Source organism: Amblyomma mixtum, chromosome 9 (assembly GCF_055824585.1).
Source record: "Amblyomma mixtum isolate Tamu chromosome 9, ASM5582458v1, whole genome shotgun sequence".
Taxonomy (NCBI): Eukaryota; Metazoa; Arthropoda; class Arachnida; order Ixodida; family Ixodidae; genus Amblyomma; species Amblyomma mixtum.
In genome coordinates, this window is record NC_143020.1 from 88,123,629 (window position 1) to 88,138,413 (window position 14,785).

At 46.4% G+C, this 14,785-nt stretch overlaps 1 protein-coding gene across 2 annotated transcripts in view; it reads left to right on the forward strand.

Moving 5' to 3' along the window:
* The first annotated feature begins 583 nt into the window (after nucleotides 1-583).
* LOC149330039 (xibalbin-1-like) overlaps nucleotides 584-14,785 on the forward strand; it is a 108,042-nt gene continuing 93,840 nt past the window's right edge. Inside the window, exon 1 of one of the 2 annotated variants that reach the window (XM_089560749.1) lies at nucleotides 584-858. The gene's annotated coding sequence lies outside the window, so the exon portion shown is untranslated. The remainder of the gene's footprint in view (nucleotides 859-14,785) is intronic. The other variant, XM_089560750.1, reaches the window with a different exon arrangement.

Sequence of the window (14,785 nt, forward strand, 5' to 3'; positions counted from 1 at the left end):
GGTGAAAGTGCCTGGAAGCGCTATCATGCACACAGTGAGCCTTTTGTCCATACAGAGCGTTTTATGTCTTGTCTTAGTAATAGCAATGTCATGTCTTAGTAATAGCAAAAGCTGCTCTCTTGTTTGCTACCCTGATACGCACAAGGTGATTGCGGCCACGTTAACGCAGGTCCGGATGTCCGCACTAAGCGAAAAAAACGGGCCGGACGCGTCGGCCACTGACAAAAAAACTCTTCCAGAGAAAGAGGAAGAGAAGCCGGAAGACACTGCTCTGCCCACAACCAGAGAATCCGGACAAGCAAACAGACACGAAGACAGTTTCTCTGCGAGAGCACGGACAACTTTCGACTGCCAGGGCGACTCGAAAAGGACACGCTTGTTGCATCGATCGCGCCAATCGGCGCTTCGCGCTCGGCATCTCCTCGGGCGCATGCGCGCTATCCTTCTCTTTTCTTTCTCCGTACGCGCCTGAAACTTGCGGAGAGGGTTGTGAATAGGGAAGAGAGCACGGCGGGTGTGTGGGGAAAAAGGGAGCAGCCGGGGGAGGAAGGGAAGGCACGGCCCAGTATAAATGTAGCGTCTGGCCGTCCCGCCGGTCCGCCCCACGCGAACTAGCGCGCCACCGAACAAGAGGAAAGGCTTGTCAGACTCAGTCGGAGCGGCCGGCGAGAAAAGGAGCTCACTTCGCACGCTCTCGACTCCAGGTCGGACGGTCACGGTCTGCGCCCGGCGTCCACAACCTCGTCTGAAGACGCGAAAAGAGTTGCAAGGGAAGCCAGAAAGTTGATCGGACTCTTTTCAAGCCGACCGTTTCCTGAACCGGCCGCACCTGCCCCGCTTCGCTGCCTCGAAACTTTGGTGAGCTTGCACTAGTATGCTTTTCTGCGTCTAGCGGCTTCTATATTCCCGATTATAAGAAAATTTAGTACGATAAAGTTTTTTTTGTAATTCAATAATGATGATGAATACTGTAGAACATATGGAAGGAACTGGACAGGAAGCGTGTGCGTTTGCACTAAACATTTCAGATAGCGAATTAGTTTCTAACGTGCCATTTGAAACTATTTAAAGGTTGCAAGTTTATTACGCGTTTCGCGACTGCACTGCTCACAACGAGCACAATTAGATTATACACGCTGTTTACATCCAGAATCACTGCCGTTGAAAAAGTGTTCTACTTCGTGCACTGGAGACCCGTGTGACGTTCCGGTCGAGTAATTTCTTCCATAGTCATAGTATGCGCTGGCAATTTGTACAAAAATTTTGGCTCGTATGAGTTATTTTCATGAAACTTGTTAAATTGGTAATTTTTTTGCAGAACTATTTTCAGCACTTTTTGGTGTCAAAAACTGCTCGTATCTCTTAATGCGGCATTGGTTTTTGACACCCATTGCAGGTCATACTAGATTTCTAGGGTTGCGAGCTGAAATGTTTCCTATACTTTCTGAAATCGAGAGATTTTGACCGAGCTCCTGTACCACAGGCTGATCTCATATTAAAAACAATACCTAATTTCCTGGCTTGACAGCTTGTTTCATTTGGTGGGGCCGTAAGGGCTTGTATACCAAGTAACGTTTGCTTGGAGCATTTCAGCAAGGAGTCAAAAACAAAAAACACGTCTAATTAAAGTTATCTAATAATGTGAGCAAGTCCATGTGCTCTTTGATTTTGTACTTTCGCCTATTACCACGCTAGTAAGATAGCCTGCAGTGCTGGTTCGGGTAAGTAGTTTTAACCAGTTCCAGGTTCCAAAAAGAACATATTTGCGCAATTTGCAGCATTGCACTGCAGGCAATACCAGTTTCATTACACATGAAGCATGATATCGCTCTTAGTGTGCCTAAATTCAATCTATTTCCTTGAAACTGCTTTTGTTCTAAACGAAAGCTTCCTTGCTCACTTGGCAAAAAAGGAACTAGAACATTTATGTGGTTCCTTTCAGTTCGTAACACTCTTTTCTAAATGTATGGCAAATCATTTACCGCTATTCAACATTTTACGCAGAATCTGATGTCTTTCACGTCTGACATATTGTAAGCTCACTGCTCACACACATGTCTACGCATTTCAAGTTCTTCTTCAAAACCTTGATTCAATTTCATATTTCTTCTGAATTATTCATTCGATGCAGCTGAAATATTTTTCAGTAAGCTTAAATATATCTGAGCCACATTTCAGTCAAACCGCAGTTCGTCTCGCAAAAGCTTGAGTGACAAAAAATCATGGCGACCTACCGACGCGAAAAGAAATATTTTTCGGTTTTCCCAAAATTTTGGGAAAAAAAAGTAAAAACGTAAATCTGCTTTTGAGCAGGCAGCTTCTTGTAGAATGTCAGGGACAGAAGTCGCAGATGTAAAAACAGTCTGCCTTTTCACAAACAATTGCAATATATGTATAAAAGACCGAACGCATTCTACAATCATGCACGTGAAAATGTCTAGCTCCCTCTTAAATAAGCGCAGCTTTCTTGAACTGTTGCGGCAATTAGACACCGAAAACTAAAATGCCTTGTGCCCTCTGTGATTGCCACTTTATTGGAGCATTGGATTGCTCTGCATAAATGTATACGTACACAAAGTAAGGCACGCAATATTTTTCATACCGTGAGAACAATAGGGTAAAAAAAGGCATAGTTTTGTCGTTCCTGCAAATATAAGAACATATGAAAAGGAGAGGGAACGGTAGGTGAAGTTTCATCTCTTGTTCAGAGTCAGCATCACTGCCTTCATCTGCAGTCTTCCTCACCATGTTAATATGTGCGTGCAAAATAACAAGCTTTCGCCCTGTTCCATCCCGCAGCCTGTTCCTACGCAGTGTGTGGTTGTTGGTGACGTCGTACAAGTTCCGCTTACGAGCATTTCGTGAAGGCGGGATCGGTAGAACGATTCTGGCCACTGTGATCATAGTTCCACTGGTGCTGATTCTCGCACACTGTGTTGAATGCCGCATGTGGCTTGCATAATCCCGTATATTGCGGATCTTGATCATATGATGCCTTGGTCATTTGCACTTCAGTACCGGGGCAAACTCTCCCACTTCAACGTCCATGTTCTTACTGGGCGATGAAACTTAGGTAAATGCAGACAGTAAATGCCGCACAGTGCACGCGATTAACTGCAAAAGACTGACATATCTTCACAGCGTCGTCGGCGAGATCACGTTCAAATCATGAAAGAACAGAGCGCTCCAAGTTTGATTACATTTCTTCCACTTGATGTTGAAACAAACTTCGAGCACCAGACAGTAGGGTTTGTCCACTTTCTACAGTTTCGATAGCGTTTGCGAGGCGTCCCAGAAGCACATAGCATGCTTTCAAGGCACCCAAAGCTCCTCTTTGTTCAGACCTCCACGCCTATAGAGCCTTGTCGAAATTCAACCTTTCAGTTAAAGGAATATCTTGCAACACATCTTTGTTCTTCAAGTAAGCTGTTCAACGAGAAACCACCACGACTACATCTTTCCTTGCTCGGAAGCCTCAGACATGTGCTCGCAGCCTAGACGTTTTCTGCGTCGTACTTCTCTTTGAATATGGGCCACACCAAGTTAGTTTTCTATACATGCTTGGACATAGCTTTTGCCTCTTTGTGTACATTTAGGATTGCACTAAGGGCAAGCAGATCATTAGTCAGTAGGTTCAGAGAGACTGCTGCACAACCAACAGCTGTGACACGAGAAAATCGCTCAGTATCGAGAGCGCATGTCACTTCCATGTTGCTAGCATTATCGGTCACCACCACCTTTACCTTGAAGATGACAACCTATTCTATTACAGCACGGGTTTCTTTCATATAGGTCACCGTATGCCTATTAGCTCCAGTGTGAATTGACTTTACAAACAATGGACGAAGGTGTGAAGAAAACAAAGTTCACTGTAAACACTCCTTGGACGTTCGTCCAGCAGTGAGAGTCGGTGATAGCGGCGGCACATGAAGCTTTTCCCACACTTTCCTTTATGAAATCGGTGGCCATTTCATACTATACGTCATGCAGTTTTTCAACCGAACTGTAACGGCTTGGGAGTTTATATAAATGGCCTAATCGCATTAAATGCAACGTTCCAGTTTTGATTTGTTAGTAAGGCAAACGGAGGGCTAGAAAATGTAGCCTTTGCTAACACATTATCAGCGTTCATCCGCACTTGAAGGTCGCTATACCGATGAACTGGTAACATTTACCTGCGCCGATACTACGCTGCATACTGCATCAACTCGATTGAATTGAAAATGTTGCCTCAAGGACTGCGAGAACGGCTTCGGGTACTAAACTTTCTTTTTTTTTTTTCAGGGCATTTCAAGGAATAAGAAATGTGTTTGGAAAGATGGCTGGTGTTAGAAGAAGTGTAGTTGTTGTTGCAGTGCTTACAGACTGCGGGGTCCCCGTTCCCCGCCAACGCTCCCCGCGAATGCGAAGCGCATCCACACAACGAATAGAGGCCCGAACATTGCGTAATCCCCTTTCGTACTGCTTTAGATGAAAACCTGCCCAACAGTTATGTACAAGTGCATGACCGAACCCGAAAGACAGCAATCACAAGCCCCAAAACACGAGAAACCGCTTTCAAATGACGAAGCTTCGTGGACAGTGCAGCTGACATTACGTGACATAGATGGCGGCTCGTCGGCCGTCGTTTCGGGTTTTGCACCGATATTTATTGGGAGAGATCGGCATGGTGTTTCTGTTTCAATCTTTTAGTGTGCTTTGCCCAAACTTTAACGTCGCTCTCTTTCTAGTGTGCAAATATTGGGTTCTTTGCTCCGTTGCCACAGGAAATAAAGAATTCCGAAATATTCTCCTTTTTTTTTCAAAACTTCGCATATCTGTGCCCGAACCCACTTATTTGTTGACCCGGACGGCGTTGACAGGAACCAGATATGCAGCTTATTTCCTCATAGTTACTAAAAATGGCTCTTGCCTAAATTCGAGTGGGGATCTTTTGGTAGCTTTGCCTGTGAATTGCCAGCACCAGTTTTCTCTTTAAGAATACGTTGCCGTAGTTCATATCTAAGATGGCTTTCATAGAAATAAATAGTAGCGAAAAGGAAGTTTGACTCATTGCGTGTAGGTGTTATCATGGAGTAGCGAAAATGGCATCTGAAAACCTATTCAATTGGTTCCCTTATTCTTAAAGCCACATTGCGTTCTCGGCATATTGGTGCTGTTCTCCATAGCTACCTTCTTGATTCCAAAGCATAATTTCTTCCATATTATTTTATTAGTGATTTCTTACGATTTTTTTTTAAAGCTTAAGGCTTTTTCTTAGATTTGTTAGATAGTCAGCGCTAGCTCATTGCAACATACGATCCAGTACGCAGTAACAGGAATATATTTCGTATTTGCGCAAGAAATGAAATTTTGAAAACGACTTAAACTAAAACTACTGCCATGAAGGGCAACGCTCATAACCTTAGGTCCAAGCTGGGCTGTTAGCGGTGGTCGCGAATTTCTGCGCAGAGCCGCTAGTGAGAACAAAGCCGTACTTGCATATGTGCAGGATGTGTCTGAAATGATTCTATCACACTTACCAAAGCGGCAAGCCGGTATTAATATCCACAGGAGCTGAACGCAATAAAAAAACTCTATCAGCAACGCAAGCGCTGCCGATGCGCGGAGGATCAGATATGCTGCGAACTTACACCTAGAACACTGCGCATAGCAAAGCATACTGCATTCAACTGCAAATTCGTGTAATGAGTACAAATAATGTTCGTTACAGTGCATTAAATAAAGTTTTCCAATACTGTGCGCGCATTACCTGCTCCATACTATATATACGGCGTGTATCTGCACCGCGGTTTTTCCGTACCAATGCATGAAACTGCGGATTTGGAATGCTCTTCCTTCAGATTATGATGCACACGTTGACACTACCTGCTGACGTAGTATGTACAAAGAAAACTAGAGTCTGATTTTTTTCCGCGAAAACACACTGCGACGCATCCTCTTATATTGTGGCTGTAACTCTCGCCATTACCCTTCTTGAATAGATGCTACTATATCCAACCGAAAGCGATAATGTGTGGCCCACTGAACCCGCCAAGGCTTCCCTGACAGCCGAAAGCTCCTACTTGGCATTACCATGAGTCCCAAGGGCTTCTCGGTGTCGGCGCGGATTTCCGCATTAGCACTTTTCGTTTTCTTTATGCATCAATAGATCCGAGGCAAAGAATACACGAGGTATTCATGAGAAACACCGCATCTTCGGTGATGTTTCGATCCTGATTCAACGTACGCGGTATAACTTGCTTAGAAACATGAATGAGGGCCCTATATTTAAGGAGCTCCCTTAAAATAGATCTCACAGGAGGGATAATGTACAGAATGCATTCAGCATTGTGTCTCTTTGGCCCCTTTGGGGGCTTCTGCATTGTGATTTCGACTATTCACTTAAACATAGAAAAGGCAGCCCGATTCAACACTTCCGCTACGAGCAGTATAGGCGAGAAAGGTTAGGCTTAGCTGGCCTGTACCACAACTGCTTTCCTGTGCATTTTGTCGATTCTATCCAGAACCTGCCTGACATGTTTAGCTAACATGCAATTTACTAGATCACGCACGAAGCGCCTACATGATTAACGATCACCCTCGAAGAAAAATGGATCGAAACTTTCTTCCGAGTTTGCGATTCGAGTAAAGTTTGTCGCGTAATCAAATTTATGACATATCGTCGGAAAGCCGCGTCGGACTTACGAGAGGCTAAATTTCGCAGGACGTCCCGTCGCTATAAACTACGCTTCCTTCATTTTCCTGCCTTCATTCACTTTATTTCTTTCTGCCTTTTTTTCTTTCATCGCACCATCACGTATGCTTCGCCGTCCCGCCTAAGCTCGTTAGGGCACGGCTTCGGGGGCGGCGCATGAACGCAAACAGGAACGCAGGAAGTCTTCGAGACGGTCGTCACGAGCTGGCTTCTCTTGCCTCCGTAATTGGCTGCTGCCGATAACCCAATCAGGCTGCCCGTATGCACCATCGTCGACGTGGTCTGCTCGACTCAGTGTCGTCTGCTCGGGTCCTGAAGTCGCTGGCCCCAAGGAATCTGTTAAAGTGACAAGGCAGGACGGCTCCCCTCCGACGAGAGTGCTATAATCTTGCCCCCCGGGGACTTGCCGTCATTGCCTCCTGCACTCCATGCATGTTTTACTTTCTGTTTTTCTATTTTTTTTCTTCTTTGCTTGATCGTCGTACTCGACTACAGGAGTGCAGTCCCGCTGCGCTAGGTGCCGTGACAATCGCGCAGCGCATATCTGTTATCTTCGTCTCGAAGGATGCATACAAAAAGCACCGTTAGGCCTACGGCTGGCAAAAAAAACGGAGTAAATAGTGCGTTCTGCGCGAAGATACAACGTTAAAACTCCATCCTTGAATTGAAGTAAGATTCCTGCGTAGGAGGAAAGACATAGCGACGAACCGGCAATACTAAAAAAGCGTGTCGGGCCGTGTCGAAGAAGTCACCTCTTTGGGCTAAAATACATTTGAGCTGGTTGCGATTGGTTACCATCTTGCTGTGATCCAAGTTTTTACAGATAATTTTTTTGGGACCACTAATTCACGTAAGTAAATGCCGGGCTCTGAAAACTTGTCTGAGGTAAGAATTCAGTGAAACATGAGAACAGCAAATTATTTTCTACCACTGCTTCCAATTTCGGAAGTTTTTAATAAGCATAGCCAGTAAATGCAAGTATACATTCATGAAAAGGCATGGACAGCTTATTTGTCAAAGTGTGCCAAATATATTTATGACCTCTTTGCGCATGTTTATGTAAGAACCTTGCTGTCTTTTTTTCAAGCGGGGGGAAGAGGGGGGGGATAGGGAGGGGTACGCATACTAGGGCTTTTACATCATTTCTTAAAAAACAACGCTGTTTAGTTATGATTACTAGGTTCTCTCAGTATACACAACGACTCTTGCGTGAAATCAAACCTGAGCACGTCATCGGTGTTATTTTATGCTATGAAATAAAACTAAGAGTCACGCAACCACGTTAGAGGCCAAGACTAATGAAAGCTACATAAGGCATGAACTTTACTGAATCCAGAAAGGAATAAAGCAAAAATATAAATAACTCTCACCAAGTCTCTGCTCCGTGTTCACCCAGCCGCTCGATAAGATGACTTATTCCCGTCACGTCACGGGATGCAATGTCGGTTTCTCTTCCCTGTTGGAGTTTCGGACAGAACTTTCTTCACGCTCGCCCGATACTACGACCGACTTCTCTCAATTCAAGAATCATCACAAAAGATTCCCTGATTCGAAAGATAAACTAAGCTACGCGACCTTATTCAGATCGGCAAAATATCTTCTGGCTGCCTGGAAGCGCCACCTTAAGGCCCGCCTCTCACCATCACGATTTCAGGCCTTTCGGGAAGCGAAAAGACGCGGTCCACTACTCAGCGCAGCTGCGCTTCTGGTCGGCAAGACGGAGTATGGACCATCATAGCCGGAAAGGGTCTCGTGCAATATTCACGAGAGTTGCTGTGGGCAAACAAGAACAAAATAAAGCATCACGCTGGGTACCTCTTCTGACCTCCATCATATCACCGTGAACGGGATAGGAGAAAGGAGAGAACTCGGTGCTCTCCAACCACCCCCCCCTCCCGCCCCCCTTACTGCTGTCACCACGGCAACGCAAATGGCGTGCGTCGAAGCCCTTAACGTTTCGCGGGCAGCGTTGAATGAGCATGGGAACCAGCAACGCGACTTCTCTCCGCCCGAGACCTAGCGAATGTGTCGGCGGAACTCGTGGAAGCAACGAAAGAGGTCCGCGCCCGCAACCCTCAATCACAAAAGGAGAAAGCCTGCGAGCACTGGCGTATCCTCTAGGCCACAATAGGGAAACGTCTGAGCGAGACGGTCCGAAAAAGAAAGAAAGTAGTGTACACCCGCCTATAAGTGGAGCGAGAGAGACGCGAGAACTCCAGCGAAAGCGGCATCAAAGCCCCGCTGCAGAGATCAACGGGCGAAACTTTTTGTGTTTGCTTTTTGCCCTTTGCTTTTGCGCCAATAGTTCTTTCTCTTCTCCGAGCCGAGGTCCAATAGAAGCAACTGCGACGTCCGCTGAATTTCCCAGGCCTGTTTTTCTTTCGGCTGAGTTGAGGGTGTAGGGGACGGGAGCGAGAGAGAACGAGCGGAGCCCTTCATTTCGAGGCAGAACGTACAGGCTTCAAGACGTGGCCGGAGCCTCGTCGGTCCACGCCGGCCAGCGCTTGTGTCAACAGGATTCCATTTTCCCCGAGAGTATAGCCGATGCTACAGACAGCAAGAACGCGAAATTGGGGAGAACAAAGAGGAAACGGCAATAGAGGGCAAGGAGCAGTGAAGAATGAGCAAGAGGAGTTGCGTAGGCCAAAGCCCAAGCCCTCGCCGCGCGGATGGGCTTGAAGATAAACAAGCCTAACTCGGGATGGCATCGCGTTTCAGGCCGCCTGTAACCGTAGACATCCTCGTTAACGAGTGGCCCGACTCGAGCAGCGCAGGCCCTAGAGCACTTCCCGATTACTCGAACCTTTTTCCTGTTTCTCTTTGCCGCAAAGACTGCGCGTGGCGGTGTAGCTCGATAATTTCTTTTGGGAAGCCGCGGTCTCCGGCCACAGCTTCTGGTAAGCTTTGTCCCGAAAGGAAGTCCCCTGGTTTTGCAATGCTCATCAATACCGGAGATGCTTTGGCCTTTTATTTCTTTGCTGGTTGTTTGTCCAGAGGGCGAGATCAAATGGCATTGCAACTCCCACGCCGAAGAAGAGCAGTTGCCTTAAGACGGCAGTCCGTCTGTCCCGGCGTGTCGCGTTTCAAATGGCGCGTTGCGCGGCCTCTTGGTCGCGGTTAACCCATACGCGTTAAATAAGGCAAAACAGCAGAGATTGGTAGCTAGTCAGCCCGAATCTGGTTCATGGCAATTATGAAGCACTAAGTGTCACTATAACAACACTTCGCCGCCGATTGCGTTAAACGCGTATTTCTTGGAGGCGGCACTCAAAGTCGCCTTTGTCACTGGCAGGGTCGTTCAGCCTAGAGTTTGAAATGCTCAAAAGTCTCAATGTAAACATGAAAGAGTAACTGCAACTCTCCTCACTTTGGCTTTAATAATCAAAACTTCAGAGTTAGCACGACCGCTCGACACGTCAGCTGCATGAGCAGCTGGTGATCGTCTTTTGGGTGCACTTCACGAAAGCATGGCATATCAGTCCTTGATGGACGTCTTACGGACAATGCACTAGACACAGCAGATGGGGAATGGTGATCATAAATGTTGTCAACTTCTTTCATCGTTAAGAAAACGGCAGGTCGCATGAAAGCATTTTGTGTAAAGAAAAGAAATTCACAGGAACACCTAGTTACATTAAGTGTTGGCCAAACGAAAGCATTAGATGCTGTCGATGCATTTACAGAGATATTTGTGTGATTCTTGCATGGATCTGCTTACGGGCCTCTACGTGTCTCTCTGCAAACAACCAAACTGCTCTTCAGGTAATTTAGCTGGTGGTTAGATGCTGCCCTGAAGGTGTCTAGAAGTCGCGACGTGAATCCAGTGAGGATACATCGAAAAGTATAGCTCTCACTTCCGATCAGGGTGACGTCACGTTCGGTCCTGAGAATTATGTGAACGACGACATATTTTTCACGATGAGGGTTCTAATGCTGTGGGTTTAAAGCTTGGGGCTACCTGCCGAGTAAGAAACCATCTCAAGGACAAAAATTGCCCACAGCGGCCAACGAATTGCAGGTCCCACACTATAAACACTTATGAAGTGCATGCATATTTGTCGAGCGCTGCCTCAGCTTAGCTTCCCCAAGCTTGCTAAAACGGAAGGCTATATTTCGACATTGAGGCGCCAGATGTCATAGGTGTCACCGGCACCTGTCCGCTTTGGTGATACGCGGCCAGCTGAATATAGCAAGTTTCTTTTCCGGGCAATATGCAACAACTTTATTTCGATGCAAGTGTCGAGAACTCAGAAACACCTGACGACGTCGAACCATAGAGCATATTGTACTGCACGCTTGATACCACCGAGAGTCGAATGTCGACGCCACGTCAAGTGTCTAAGAGAGCTCCCCCACTGACCCCAACCTAGAAAAACTGTCCGGCAATCAAACAGATGATGTATATCGTAAGCCGTAGCCAATATGCAAGCTATCCGACAGACCGAACCGACAGCTAACGGTCCACTGAAGCATCGTGGAAAACCAGTGAAGCCAATCCGACGCGTCTCTTGAGCCCTAAGGCCAGAGGCCGTGGTCTGGCGTCCAGAGAGCTGGAAGAACATGTCATCGCGGTGCATTCCGCTCGAATGGCCTGATTGGCGTGTGGGCCACTGGAGTAATACGAGTGTCGTGCGTGTAGTGTAGAAAAAGATTTCGCGCTCGAAGAACTTCTCATCGCTCCCGTCGGTGCCTTAATGTATGGTTGTGTTTCGGCAGAAAATGCGGGCATGCGAGAACGGTACACTCTAAGCACCAGTATGACGATATGGGAGTAAAGAGGAAGTCAGCTGTCCTCTGTTGAGAAAAGAGTATGCTGCAGGAGAGTTTCATCATCATCGTCATCATCAGCCTAATTACGCCCACTGCAGGGAAAAGGCCTCTCCCATGTCCCTCCAATTAACCCTTTCCTTCGCGAGCTGCGGCCACCGTACCCCCGCAAACTTCTTAAAGGTGCACTGAAGAGGAATCTGAACTCGTCTTTTTGCCGCGCGAACTCAATCTGCACGTTCCGAGCACTCTTAGAAACTTCGATTTATTGCCCTGTGTGGCTGGTTTTCCTAATTAAATCGAATTAGCATCCGGCTCCCGCCTTTCTTTTTTCAATTCTCCCTCGTACGGTGGGCGGAGTCGACCAACGCGTGGAGTGCCTTTCAGCCAGTCCCGCGGCGGCTTGCCGCTCTGCCATCGGCGGAGTAATACGTAGTAGTCCGTAGAAGCAAATAGTCCGCGCGTATTTTTATTTCTGCGGGCTTATTTTGCGGCTATATAATCTGCGAATGAAACTATTTTATTCGCAGAAACATAAAAAACAAAATAAAGCGAAAGCAAAGCCTCCACGGAGCTGGCTGCAAGGCACTCCACGCGTTGGTCGAATCCGCCCACCTACGAGGGAGAATTAAAAAAAAAGGCGGGAGCCCGACGTTAATTCGATTTAATTAGGAAAATCAGCCACATAGGGCAATAAATCGAGGTTTCTAAGAATTCTCAGAACGTGTAGATCGAGTTCCCGCGGCAAAAAGTCGAGTTCAGATTCCTCTTCAGTGCACCTTTAATCTCATCCGCCCACATAGCTTTCTGCCACCCGCTGCTACGTTCGCCCTCTCTTGGAATCCACTCCGTTACCCTTAAGGACCAGAGGTTATCTTGCCTTCGCATTACATGTCTTGCCCAAGCCCACTTCTTCCTCTTGATTTCGACTAGGATGTTCACTCCCTGTTTACTCCTTTATGTTTAGCGAGTAGATGGCGGGGTGTCAATGAGTCGCTGTTAGGGTGTAGAGAAAGATGGCTGCCCGGAGTATGCCAGTGTTGTACTCCGTTGTAAAGATAACAGCCCTGAGTCGATCCCAACTCATGATAAAAGTTTTTAGCTTCTTTGCTCATTTGCGCTGCTCTTCTACCTAACTTTTAGCTTCTTTGCTCATTTGTGCTGCTCTTCTACCTAACTCTTAGCTTCTTTGCTCATTTGTGCTGCTCTTCTACCTAACTTTTAGCTTCTTTGCTCATTTGTGCTGCTCTTCTACCTAACTTGCTATTGTCTAAGAAAAGACCTAATTTGCCAAGAAAAGAAACAAATACTGAACAAAACCTACAAAAAATCCTGGTTAATTCAATTGGTCCCAGGTATGAAAAATATTGAAAATTCATAATGAATTAAATTCACCACCAGAAACCTCGACTCCAATAGGGAACTTGATAACTTACTTTAACGCTTGCAAAGAATGACCGCAGCCTGAACTTCTCTCGTTTTTTTTTCGTCGCAGGAGTTGGCCGAAGTTCTTGCGTAGTTATTCGCATAAATGAGAGCTAAACCTCTCACACCGGTTCAAGTCGCCTAAACCTCCTTGCGTTACCACAAGGTTTAATCAATTTGAAACGTCTGTGCACCGTGTTTGACATAAATCGCGTAGAAAGAGACGGTGGAGTGAAGTCATGTGATTAAGACTACTTCCAGCTAAAGAACGTCAAACATAGTTTATGTCAAACACTGTTTACCAGCTAGCCGATACCCCTAACTTACTGTACTTGACCCCCCTGTCACTATTTGAAAGCCAGAAAAATCGCAGGGTATTAAAAGCCTTTCTAGATCGGATACAAATTTCATTACCTTTGACGAGACATATAAATGTGAATGACACATAAATGTCATTAATGGTAAGGCCACTATTAGGTCCTGTCACTTCACATGAAATATTTGAACGGACCACATCACAACAAAAAGCGAAAACAAACTATGGATACTATGCGCACAGAGAACTTCGTGTTGCAGCAATGCCCTCATTTCCCGTCCAATTTCTCTTTTTTTCTATCTCAAAAGAAAGGCGGCGTTCAACATTGTCTAGTAACTTCTACGTCACCCCCAAAACGCTCCTCCCTGACGGAGGAGTTCCGTGCTGTGCGCTTTACAGAGATGCCTTTACTGGCGATTAGCTGAGCTCTTGACGCCATGTTGCGCTCGACGAGTTCTCTGCGTGCCACTCCAAAAGTGTAGCACACACGCATCGACGGGTTCGCCCGACTCAGCGTTTCCCGGTATTTGCACCGGACGGAAAAATGCGCGCTCTTCTCTCTCGACACTCCAATCTCTCTCACTGAGCAAAGTGCGGACTCTGTCCCTCCGCTCAGCGCCACCCAGCACGGCATGCCTTCATTAGGGGCGAAGTGGCTGAACTGGCATTTTCCTTCTGTTTTTTTCGCCTCCTCCCCTGTCCATGAAGGCTCTAACCAAAACAGCAATATTGAAAGATTAGAATCCGTCCCACGAGCTCTTCCTCTCGGCAAGCGTGGAAATGCTAACATGGTCGAGGTTCCCGACTATGCGGAGCTCCTGGCACCACATACAGCATGCAAGTCGGGCTTCTACTGCTGGCCGCTTCTTTTTTTTTTCAGCATTGTTGCTAGCGCCTGTGTAAATGTCGCCTGGATAAGTATGCGGGCGCTCCGAACAGTCTCACCTTGATTACGTAGGGAAAGCGCTTCGTGGTGCTTTGCATGCGTAAATAAGGGCCCAGATGCTGAAAACTGCTTTTCCGGCGTCGTTGAAGCAAGAACCCGATTACTGAAAATACGAAGCCCATTCCTGGTAAAACTCTTCGCCAACTTTTGTTAACAAATCACTCCGCATAGTTACTTGGAATGTTTTTCGGGGTACGGAGTTTGGCATTTCAGCGCAGAAAAAGATGCGTAAGGTGTTCGGCATTACGTTTCTAGGTTCTCGAAGTCCTCGCATATTCTCGGAACTCCTTCAAAAGAAGTAAGTATACGTTCCCTTATCACAATGCAGTGAGCGTAGCCTGCTCCTTTCGAAATTCACTTGCAATTGTAAACGCATGCTGTATCCACAGGCAGTAGCCACTTTGTTTGGTAGCCAGTTTTATGGGGCATATATTGTTTTCTTGCTTTAAGAATCTGCGAAACCCCAAATCTTTAATCAGCATCCATTTGCAGGCCGGGAAAAAAGGACATCTTTCACTCACTCTTATCGAGGGACAAAAAGTTTCAACAGAGTTTCCTTAGCAGCCACACAGCACGATCAATAATAAATCTCCTGGAGCATTTGAATATTCACTCAATAACAGGAAGTCCCTTT